Source organism: Apostichopus japonicus, chromosome 7 (genome assembly GCF_037975245.1).
Source record: "Apostichopus japonicus isolate 1M-3 chromosome 7, ASM3797524v1, whole genome shotgun sequence".
NCBI lineage: Eukaryota > Metazoa > Echinodermata > Holothuroidea > Aspidochirotida > Stichopodidae > Apostichopus > Apostichopus japonicus.
In genome coordinates, this window is record NC_092567.1 from 13,964,782 (window position 1) to 13,977,406 (window position 12,625).

At 40.8% G+C, this 12,625-nt stretch overlaps 1 protein-coding gene across 2 annotated transcripts in view; it reads right to left on the reverse strand.

Annotated features, from left to right (window-relative positions):
- Window positions 1-12,625, reverse strand: part of LOC139969401 (fibrinogen-like protein A) — a 162,264-nt gene that overhangs the window by 39,712 nt on the left and 109,927 nt on the right. The gene's annotated exons all lie outside the window — the stretch shown is intronic.

Sequence of the window (12,625 nt, forward strand, 5' to 3'; positions counted from 1 at the left end):
GTTTAAAGCAGACGTCTACGCAGACCAGCACTATAGTGGTATTTAAAGCAGACGTCTATGCCGACGTCTACGCAGACCAGCACTATAGTGGTATTACAAGCAAACGTCTACGCAGACCAGCACTATAGTGGTATTAAAAGCAGACGTCTACACAGACCAGCACTATGGTGGTATTTAAACTAGTGTTTAAACAATAAATGTACGAAAGATTCGTTTAGCTGCGTACAGATAACAACACAGAGGCAAGCAGAATATCCGGTTTCATTCATCTTTGACAAGTGTTTAGATTGTTAACCAGTTATGACTTTCGATAACGATTTTGAGGTGCTGTTTTCAAGGAGTATAAATACGTATGAGATGTTCTTTAATGCAAAGAATTAAATTCTTGCATCCACAGCTAAAAGAGCTCTCCTGTAATGTTATGGTTTTCTTTCTCACTCCTGCAGGAGCTTCAGACTGGTTGAGTTCAAACTAATTGTTTCGTTGTATCGATCGGCTTCCCAAGGGAGCTTCGGACGTGACTTCTTGGAAACGAGAAGTAGTTATAGCTAACCTGTTCGATCGTATTCACTGCTAACCAGTTTGTTGTTATTTCGCATGTATTGACATTGAATACCAAAGTGATCAAGTTTTTGAGAAATGCTGGTTGATTCCGCCAAAGAAGTGGGTATTCTTATTTAATGTTCACGTATAATTTCTTATAAGTTCTACCATGTCTTTAGGGTTTATGTTTTGCGGGCCTAACAGTAAGCAGTGTATAGGCTACGTACTGATTCATTTGAGTATACTCGACAACTTTTCTACCCGACCGTATTTATGGGGTTGGGCAGGTGTTTACTTTGACTGTTCCGGCCGGGGCTCGTGCGTGTGTGTTCGTGTATTGTTTTTTGTCAATATTCTTTGGTTTGGCGAGCCCTGTGAAGGTCAGATTAGTCATTTTTTCTAGATGAAGAGTTGGCTGGATTGTGTGTAGCTAGGCTTAGTGTATAAGCAGGGGGTTGTACAACTCCTTAGTGCAAGCTCGATGATACATTTACGGCTTGGCAAGTTTGCAAAATGATGGCGCTATTCTTAAATGATTTTCTTGATTATTTCTCTTTATTTTCTTTGAATACAGATTGAATAAATATACTTATACAAAAGCGGAATTTGCCAGTGAGACTATTTCTTTGCTCCGTGCGCCAGTACAAATTTAAATTGAAAATGAATAATTAACAAAACTGCAAACTTTGTACTGGTTGTGACATGAGTAGGCCTATAAGGTGCCATGCTCCCTATTAACCCGTCCAAGTGGTCAGGAAAATATCGACCATCTACACAGCAAGAGAACATCCTTTTGTGACATCTTATCAACATAATGATCCGGCTTTTGTGTATTGGATGTCAGGATACACAAATGCAACTATATGTGATGCGAAATTAGGGTAATGTGTGCACCATTAGAACCTCTTAAGTCCTTCCAAAAGCAGGGTTAAAATATTGTACTGGTAAAAAAAGTAAATGGGGACATTTTATGGAGCACGCTACCATAACAAAAACTTGCGTTGCATACAACTTCCATTAACACTATAGCATCGGACTAACTGACCCTACAGTGCTTGCATTCTGGTCTCTATTGTTAACGGTTTGGCTGTGGGCAGCAATAATCACAGATAAGTAGCTATTTATTGATGATAACTGTAATCCTGTGGGCAGCAATAATCACAGATAAGTAGCTATTTATTGATGATAACTGTAATCCTGAGGTAATGAGGTCTTTTTACCTTACAAGTGTTTGTTAGCTCAAATCAGAGTCCTCACATTACCCTGTGAACAAAAGATCTTACAAAGTAGAGAATGAAGAGATAAAAACATTTCTTTTTTTCAATTTATTGTGTACCTTCTGTTACTATTGTGCGTTGTTTTTCCTGCATGATTGAAATTACGGCATCTATTGCTGACCTAACTAAAACTTCTCTTTAAATTCTTTGCAAATAGGCACATCATCATTAGTAACTTCCTTTCAATCATGCCTAGCTATAACCGAAATTACTTTGAGTTTTCGTAATAAGCGGCGGAAGCGTTCATTCCTAACAAGGAGGAGGCTTACATGAATCCACACAATCAACGAAAAAGCCCGAGATTGCATAAACATTCTGCAAATAAAAAAGATTGATAAGAGATATCCTGCAAATTGGAATAATGTCCAGCAAACATGAAAGTGACAACTACGCACATGGATGTCAAATTACTTCAACAGTGGACGGTAAGGAAGGGGATCATATAATAAGAGAGGGATCAATTATTGAGAGGAGGGGTTATGTAGTGAATGAGAGGTGGGTAATTCATTGATGAAAGGAGGACATCAGTGGATGAGGGAAGGGGGTCATATAATGAGAGAGGGATCAGTTATGAGAGGAGGGGTTATGCAGTGAATGAGAGGTGGGTAATTCATTGATGAAAGGAGGACATCAGTGGATGAGGGAAGGGGATCATATAATGAGAGAGGGATCAGGTATTGAGAGGAAGGGTTATGTAGTGAATGAGAGGTGGGTAATTCATTGATGAAAGGAGGACATCAGTGGATGAGGGAAGGGGATCATATAATGAGAGAGGGATCAGCTATTGAGAGGAGGCATGGGCGTCAATCCAGGGGGGGGACGGGGGGACACGTCCCCCACATTTCGATGGATGGTTGAAACAATATCAAATGTCCCCCCCCCCCCCACACATTTGGAAAAATAGTGTCGTGGCTCTATTTGGTTACGGCTTACACATCTTAGGATTCATATCCTCGAATATCACTCAATGTTGCTGAATGGAGAAATTCCACCCAGATCTCGTGAGTTGGTACCCTGAGCTCTCCAACAATCTTAAGCTTAGTCTGCCTTTATTTCGAGGCCAGTTAAATTCGTCGTCGGTTGAAGGGTATAGACAAATATTCAAGTTGATGAATACAGTGGTAAGGGCTATGTTTGGTGAAGTCGAAGCTCTCTTGTGGTTGCTCCTCGTCTCCTCCGCCAGTTCGACGGAAGCCGAGAGATCTTTTAGTGCTTTTCGAAGACAAGGCTACGGAGCACCATGACTCAACAGAGGCTGAACCATGTGATCGTGTTCCATATTCACCGCGCAGGGACGTCGTTAGAGGGGGTGTGGGTGTGTCTCACCCCAAGCCATGGTAAAACTGACGCTAGTTGGAAAATTGGAGTGCGACAGTCGGAATTTCCGACTGTCGCACTTTAGTTTATCTAGGCCTTTTCATGTAATTTTTTTTTTAAATTTCGGTCAAAATTGACCTTTAACCGGTCATATTTACCACGTTTTCCTTGCCACTTTGGGAAGTTGTTTCTCGCGATTCTTATACTCCACCGTACAAAACTTCTTATGATTTTGAATACTACAAAAAAATGCCTAATAGAACTACCGTCATAGGCGTAGGGCCCAATTTGTTTTGTGGGGGGGGGGGGGTGTAACGACTTGCCCGATCAATATAACCTAAATTTTTCGCGCGCTACGCGCGCATCACACATGATCATGTGCATATCATACAGGCATGCATCGGTTTTTACATCGCATGCAAATAGCACACAATCATTTTCCGTCTTAGTACCCTTCCGTATTGGTGATGATTGTTGGGTAATAATAATATCAGTATAACCACTGAAAAACACATTGCAAATTATCAAAAAAGCTATCAGCATATTGCCCGAACTTCACAAAAATATTTGGTTGGGGTGGGGGGGGGGGCAATAAGTTTTTGAAATGAGTGCCAGTGGGTACAAATGTATCGCAACAAGTTCGTAACAGAAGTGCAGTCGCGAAAGATTGGGTTTTCTGACTGACACTGACCGTATCGTTGACGAGTAGCGGGAGGGTGGGGGTACAAAGCAGCAGTTGGAATTTTCTGGCTTCAAAACCGATTTTCAGCCACTACACCCCCCCCCCCCCAATCATCAGGCCTTAGCTACGTCCCTGAGTACATGGTGGTTACATAGTACGCTCCGACCAGAATTCACCGATAACCAGATGCAAATCCACCTAGCAACCGAGGTAACTTGCTTGAGGACTCCAACGAACAACCACTGATTTATTTTCATGCCTTCATCACTTTAGCCACCACTCACATGGGACCTATTCTAAGTCTGACGATACATGCGCATGTGTGAGGTCCTGAAAACATAATAAAAGTTGTTTGTCTTGCTATCCTTGTTTTCAAATTTCATGTAAATGTATTCTCGTAGACCTAGCAACCTGGTTTAACATGCTGGCGCCAAATTTGCGCTAAGCTCGCTATACGAACTCGGATATGGGCTGTGCCTTATTAGTTAGTTATTTAAATTATTAATAATGGCGTATGAGGAAATGCATCATTTTGTGGTATGACTCCCAGGACAGAAAGTCGAGAAACTCACATGCAGTCGCGGCGGATAGCTTCCTTCACCTATATGTCCGGGGAAATTTTGGGACAGCGTTCCTATAGACCAGAGGTGGGCAACCTGCGGGCCACATGCGGCCCGCCAGTGACTTTTTTGCGGCCCGTGAGATGTCTCAAGAAAAAGAAAAAAATCAATCTATTTTGCATCATCGCCAAAAACGAGCTAGCTGCTTAGAATTTATCTGCACTTATGATGCTGTCAGGTTGGTCTATTATCACCATTAATTATCAACAGGACTGTATTGACATTATGGTTTTGTGCATACAGATTAAGTACACACACCTATTGCTTGAACGTCCTCGGAATCAAAGGTTTGAAATCAGCAGCAGGCCGTTGGTTAGGTGCGGCCCTGTCAATCTTTCACTCCTAAAATCTGGCCCATTCATTCAAAAGGTTGCCCACCCCTGCAATGGGCCTATATCTGAGGCCCTGGGGTCAGTGGCGTCGTGCCCATTGGGGCCCGGGGCACAGGCCCCCCCCCCCCGAAAAAAAATCAAAGGTGTCATAAAATTTTGTCATAATTTAAAAAAAAAGTGTTTTCGAAATCGAAAAGTAGACTAAATATTCAATTGCTCTTTGATGGTCGTTGCGGATTTTCCACACACCTCAAAGACGACATATCGGGATTAGTAATGCCATTACCTTTGAATATGTTTGTCCTAAGCTCGCGTTTGATACAGTCTCAATTAACCTGGAAAATAATCACTTCGTTATCGCGCGTTTTACCTTAGGTTTCGCTACTTTCACTTTTTCTGCCCATGTTTTCAAACGGCATGGCTTTTTCTACACCCAGTCACCACTTCTCACGGGCATGGGCGGCAAGGGCGGCGGAACCGGGGGGCACAGGGGGAACGTGCCCCCACTTTTCCCCAGGTCAAAAATGTGCCCATTTTCTACATAAAAATTGAGGTGTCTCAAGTTAGCAAGAGGCCAGGGAACCAGAATGAACACTCGGGAAGGGCCTTTTTCCGGCCATCTGAGGGGTTTGTAAAACCAAAAATTTTCTACTACGCTCTGCGCCAACCGATGGTGGCGCTCCGCTCAGATAGTCGTGCATACAACTTTGCAACTCCTGGCTACGCCTCTGACTCTTAGTGAATTTCTGTGGGTTAAACTCAAAGCTATTTCGAATGAAACAAATTTGTTAAGATATTAACAAGAAATAAACTCTAATTCGGAAGATTCCTACATTAGCAATTAGCATGATTTCGCCTCATTTTGTCTCAAAAGAAAACTTGTTCCTTGTTTCCCAATTTGCACATTGGATATTGCAGTGCTAGTATGCATATTTTCCTTGAGAGTAGGGGGGGGGGGGGGGCGTTGATGGAGTGATGTGTGTACAAATAAGATAATACAATAAGAGTTGTAAAGGGTACTAAATATATAAGGCTGCATCAGTGCAATCGAATTGCTGCGAAGTGCCCTTTGATGTCGGTGCCCCCCCCCCAGATTAAAAGTGCTTCCGCCGCCCTTGATGGGCGGTGATCATGGATCAGCCAACACGAAAATGTTTCGATATCTTAAATGTTGGGCGCTTCTGGGAGACGAGGAATTGGTAAACTTAGGAATAAATGGCGATCACTTCCTTTGAGAATATTTCCCAAAATAAAAAATTGCCGGAAATTTTTATCAATTTTAGGGGTGTTGCTTTCTGCCATAATGCACGGGAAGTGCCGCTTCCTGCAATCTGAGGGGTCTGCCAGAAGAAAAATTTTCTTGTACGCTGCGCGCCAACCGATGGTGGCGCTCCGCTTAGATAGTACTTACGGCCGGAATACTCGAATCGATTCCGTCCCCCCGCGCTTCAAATCGGATTGACGCCCCTGAGAGGAGGGGTTATGTAGTGAATGAGAGGTGGGTAATTCATTGATGAAAGGAGGACATCAGTGGATGAGGGAAGGGGATCATATAATGAGAGAGGGATCAGTTATTGAAAGGAGGGGTTATGCAGTGAATGAGAGGTGGGGAATTCGTTAATGAAAGGAGGACATCATTGGATGCGGGAAGGGGATCATATAATGGTTCGGTGAAGAAAGGAGGTATAAGAGAAAGAACGGGAGGGAATCAGTAAAACAAGAGGTGATCAGCTGATGAGAGGAGATGATCAGGAAACAAGAGGAGGGGATCAGTACATGAGAGGCTGATTTGTGGAAGAGAATAAAAATAGAACAGCGTTGAAACGAGAGCAGCCGTGATGAGAGGTGCGGATGAGTGAGTGAAAGGGGGGGGATTAGTGAATGAACGGGGTGGGGGGGGCGGGGTCAGTGAATAAGATAACAGAGGGATCAACTAATGAGAGGAGGCTAACAGTAAATAACAGAAGGGGATTAGTGTAAAACAGGTGGGAATCAGTGTTGCGAGAGTAGCGGGATAAGTAAATGGAAGAAAGGGTTCATGCACACTTGTGTGTACATTGATTGAGTTCTTATTTTCTCAGTCAAGTTTATGTAATCTGAAGCTGAAGCTGAAGTTGTAAACTATTGCGCATAATGCGTCCTTGAAGAATATAAAGCAATTCTTAATCAGTACGAAAATATCCTTGATATGTTACATTAGACAGACCAGTCTGAATGAGTCTTTCATGTGGTATTCTATATTAAATGTCTACAAGGTTTTAACGCACACGCACTCAACATCTCGACGGTATTGTGAGGTGATCAAAGTTGACCAAGGTTATTTGCACAACCGAGGCTAGAATAGAATTAAATTTTCACTTGTGTTATCGATGAAACCACGCAGTGACTGTCGACCGCGTACGCAAACCGGAAATGATCGTAACTTCTGTTAAGTCAAATAATGCGGCAACTGACTTGCTTGTCAGATCAATAAGATAAGTGCGTTATAAGGAAATGAGTCACCGTCTTGACTGGACACCTTTCGTTAGCGAAGGTTTTTCAAATCTCATGCTCCTTATAAGATCAAAGAATATATCATTATTTTTTTTCATGAAAGATTGGTTTCGCGGCTAAGTAAAAGAAGTAAAAGATATCAGTGATTAAATCGATTTACCACATTGAAAATTAGTCCTACTGATTAATTAATGTGACGAGAAGAGAGAGAGAGAGAGGTGTGGAGAGAGGGAGCGGTGGAGGTGGAGGCAGAGAAATCTGTCAGATTAAAAGTCTGAGGGTCTGAAATACTCAAGTTCAGAAAAAACACGGTAATTATTGTACGCTGGATTTTCGTTATGGGACCCCCAGCCACCACCCCCCGGCTTTTCATGCATACGCCCAAGTCGTTAACCCATGTTTTTTCTTTACAATTTAATTCGGTCAAACTCTTATATTTTTTATAAATTCGTTTTCTTTAATAATTTCATTCTTCGAGGCAATTGGATTTTGTATAATATATTAATATTTCATCATCATGCTGTCTTTCGCGCTTAAAGGAACAAGTTTTCGAATCAGAAATCCGCTAGTAACAATGTATACGGAGTACCAGTTTTGCTATATTTTGTTGAGGGAGGGAGAATGGAAAAAAATGAAAAAGGAAGACCAAACACATTAATTGGTGTGCTTATAAGTAACGCCTCACTCAGTCTGTGTTTTACCTCCATGGTCCTACACTCTGAAGATTGATTGGCGTATAAGGCAGCGCGATAAACAACCGCAAGCTATTGTCTTTGTAACTAACCGAGACATCAGTAAGGAGAGTATTGTGATGTTTATTCTTCTCTGGCTGACACACCTCTGTTCCATTCTCTGTTCTTCCGGAGCATATCAGTACATTTACATGAGTCATGGTAGGTCATAACTTCTTAGAAAAATATCTACAGAGTAGGAGATAACATGTAGTAATGAAGTAATAATTAATTATACCATTGTTTCAATACACAACAGAAGCATTGTATGGCACCAAACTAACTGTTGAGTTCGGATATTTACTGGAACTGACTATATGGACGGGGTCCCTACATGCGTCTGTGTTTATGGCATTGTTCTGCAATATATATTCCATTGGTATAAAGATAATCTTATGGGGTGGTCTAATTGTTCAGTAGATTTGCACGGTCCTTTACGGGGAATGTGATAGGCAACTTGCGAAATGTTTAAAATTAATCATAATTTTAGTAAAGTTTCATATTTTCCATTCAAAATTAATGAAGAAAATACCATCAGTTTGTTCCTTACTAGACTATTTAAAAATATTATTTTAAACTTAACTATTATATATTCAAGCAGAATATGAAACTAAATATTTGGGAGAGATATTGGCAGCCGTGCATGGTCTAATCTAGTAGGTTTTGAAATATAGTTATTGGACATTATTACTATTAATAGCAGTATCACAGTAATTTTTACTTTGCCAATGTGGTTTGCATAGTTTTTTTCTTTCGTGTTAAATAATTTAATCTTGTTTTTGTCTGTATATATATGTCATGAGAAATAAAAAATAAAATAAAAAAGGCACAAAAACATGCGAAATGTTAAGGAAGAAAGTCCAGCGGTTTGATGATTCTTTGCCAAATTTCATATGAGAATATTTCATGTAACACCTCAAGTAATTAGCAAGGTTGTTATATTCAGTTCGACCATACTTCATCAATGGAGTTTCCGTGTTCACATTGGATTTTGCTGGCCTCAAATGACCTTTGACCTCCTTAGAAACCATTTTACACATGTGAATCTACATTCAAAATATGATTTGAATCCAAGCTTTCTATTTTGAGTTATCATATTCACAAGATTTTCAGACTTAAACCAGACTTAAATGCAATAAACGTACCAAGTTTGACATTGATGCAGGCTACGTTTGGTAAGGATTCGTGTTTATGATTCAGAGCGGCACATACACAATGCAAACACACACACAAGCACCCACACCTCATCACCATCGCATAGATTCATAGTCCCTTCGGCCTGGAAGTGGTTAAGTGGTATAGAGGTCCACCATAGTGTTCTCTTTTAAGTCAACGAATAACGGAAAATTGACTGGCAAAGCTTACACAAAGGAAAAGGGGAAAGAAAAACGGGACTCGAACCAGTGACTCTGGGCGAGCCCAGCGCAAAGCCAACTAAGCTTTCCAGCCCTTAGTTCATGGCGTCCCCGTGTAGCCATTTCTTTGCTATGTACGGAGGCTTATGTGGGATTGTGGTTTCTGACTGACGCCCCCATTTAATCTTAGATGAACCCATAGAAATTGAAGTAGGGAGAATGACGTCATGCGAATTATACTGAAGCCAAACATCCAACTGGTGGCGCTTTGCTTGTACGGCAAGAAGTACCGGCGGGTAATTAAACACTACGTCTTTGACATAACTAAAGTGATAAAGTTGACATAAATCACTCGAAATGGTGTCAGTGGACTGCAGTTTCACGGGTAAATCTTAGGAAGCGATAGTAGAAGCAATTAAATAGGAATCTAATTACTTTATTAGTGTCGTCTGCTCAGCTGCTGTATTGTTATTCAATGGACCCTGGATATAGTTAGCCTAGGCCCCTAGACCGGCTACGACTGTCCATACGGATGCGATATGACTAAAGCCTATATTGACAAAATATAATCACCACCTCATTTTACTTAAAAGTGTATCCCTAACGATAGATCCACATGCCAGAATAACATGGGATAACGGTTATGATGTCATGGGCTTATCACTAACAATTCAATACTAGGAAGTAGGCTTAGCATAACTTAGGCAGATGTAAGTAGCCTTGCCCTTGGTGTGATATGTTATCTCGCATAAACTACTACCCACTTTGCAACATTATTCCTCAGAACTGCATGCACAGACTAACATGGAAATCTTACACAAACGTAGGTGAGTGTGGGAAGGGTGGTGGGTTTCGGGTGGGTTGCATTTTCACAGCATTTTACAGGGACAACTATGACACTATCTGAGTGGAGCATTAAAATAATACAAGCAAGAAAAATGTTTGCCATGTGCCTCTCAGATACCGGAAATGACACTTTCCAAACATTAGAAGTTGCACAAAACACTTCACTTATTCGAGTCATTAGAGGCGATACAAAATGTTCAAAGTTGATTCTTAAGTCAGGTATATAGTGCTTACAACTCTGGTCGCCATAACATTTCTCTATTTGTGAAAGTAAACCTACTCTTTAAAAAAACGGGTTAAATCAAATTCTATTTCAAAGTCGAATGCACAATGTATGTATGAAGACGTACCAATGATCTGGCTTTTGCCGTATAGAGTTTGTTCTCTATAAAGGAACTATATTGCCGTACAACGCAAAGCGCCCTCACTTTTTCAAGACTTCACTGTTTAAACACACGGCGATAAACTGTGTCAGCGTTCTTTCTAGTTCAACTTCTATGGATGAACCTCACACTTGTACTTAGCCGTCACATTGATAAACCTACTATGTAAATCCAATCCACCTATTTGAGTGTCACAACTTTGTGAATCATTATAGTATTTACTCTAGGGTGTGTATCATTGTTATTGACAGGGTCTGTGTATCATTACTAATAACCCAACACTATGAACCTCACACTTGGATGTGACGCCGGTGGGTGGGGGGGGGGGGAGGGGAACGCCTCCGGGTGGGGTTGGAGTTGTGCAAAAATGATCAAAGTGAGACAGCAGACGTGTCGCTTAGTTGAACACAATACTACTGATAAAGTTATAAAATGTAAGAAACTTAACTTCATATTTTTGTAGAAATTTGCATTATTAGATCCAAAAAAATTAACTTGAACTGATAATTAGAAAGATTTGCTGGCCGTTCCTCGGAAAAACGAGACTACGTTCGAGTTTTCGATATACTCTATATAACAAGGGTTGAGGCACTAATTTAGTACGTTATTTAATGTCTGTATGTGTGCTTTGACTGTAAAATACATGATGGCTAAGTTATCTAACAGCTAAAGTCACAAAGGACCTACATGTTGCAACTTAACACTAACATGCATGCCACACACATCATTATGATCGATGCTTACTATCACTCCTACACTCTTTGCCCTCATCCCTCCCCGTACCCCTTCTCACTTGTTTCCAACCAACCCCAACCCCCCAACCCCGCCCGTCCAATTTTTCTCAACCTTTCCACGCCAAGGGAAATGATTCAGACGTAAGAAAGTATTTTATGTGGACCTGTGTTCATTCTTGAAAGATTGAAAACTTGATGTATGACCGCCTAAGTATAAGGAAGTTACTTGAATTTGAAGGCTCGGCTATACCAGCATTGTAGGCTCATGCAATGTATGGACGCAAAACTAGCACTACCAGGCTTGGTTTTGTTCGAACTGTACGCAGTATGTGTATAGGCATTTGTGTACTGTCATATTCACTATTCACGTTCAAATCTTGCAGATCGTACATTACGATAATTTGTTCCATCCATGTTTACACCCACATTGATAGTTGGAGAAATTAATTATAAGGGTATTAGCCACTGAAAAATAAATGTTTGTTCTTGATCAGAGAACTCTGGGTTTGGTGCGAAGACCAAACACAGAGCAAGACACATAAAAAATGGAAAATTCAACTGGATTGGATCAAAAGAAATTATAATTATGAATAAAAAACAATATACAGCTGATCTGGGCCCAGTCAAAGAATTAAATAAAATAACTTACAGTCGTGAGGTGCGCACCCAAATGCTTAAGTAAATACACTTTAATTTAAAACGAACTATCCAGCCATTAAAACTATATTTCTCCTCTTTTGCAACTGCCTTGCTCAGGTACTCATTGCCAACTGCCTAACTGCCTATACCCTCAAAAACTCCTTTGTTTCTAAAATATATACACACAGACCCCATTTCCTGTTAGGGCTAATTTCCAGGAAGAACAAGATAGATACCTAGCAACCCAGAAGAGGTAGCAGTGAAGAGGTGTTAATCCACCCTTTTGCTGCCACAGACAACATACAAATATACTGTACAAATGTATGGCCCCTCTGTACAATGAGCACTGCACAGTGCACTAATAAACGAGTAAAACTATGGTACAAAACAAAACTTTATGTAAGATATGACCATCTTACATCATGATTATTAATTCTGGTGAATTACCTGATAAAAATGATAATGAGAATGGACTAGTCAACCCCTCCCCCTCCTCTTGGAGTAAGAGTCTACTTACGCCATATATGGGAAATAAACACTAAGCAAAATACAATACGAACAAAGGGCAATCCACGGGAATTTCAAATCTCATCTCCTCCATGGCGGAAGTGATTGTTGGGTTACTTCTGGTTGCCATGGTAGCGGGATGGATGCATGATATGGGCATTGGTTG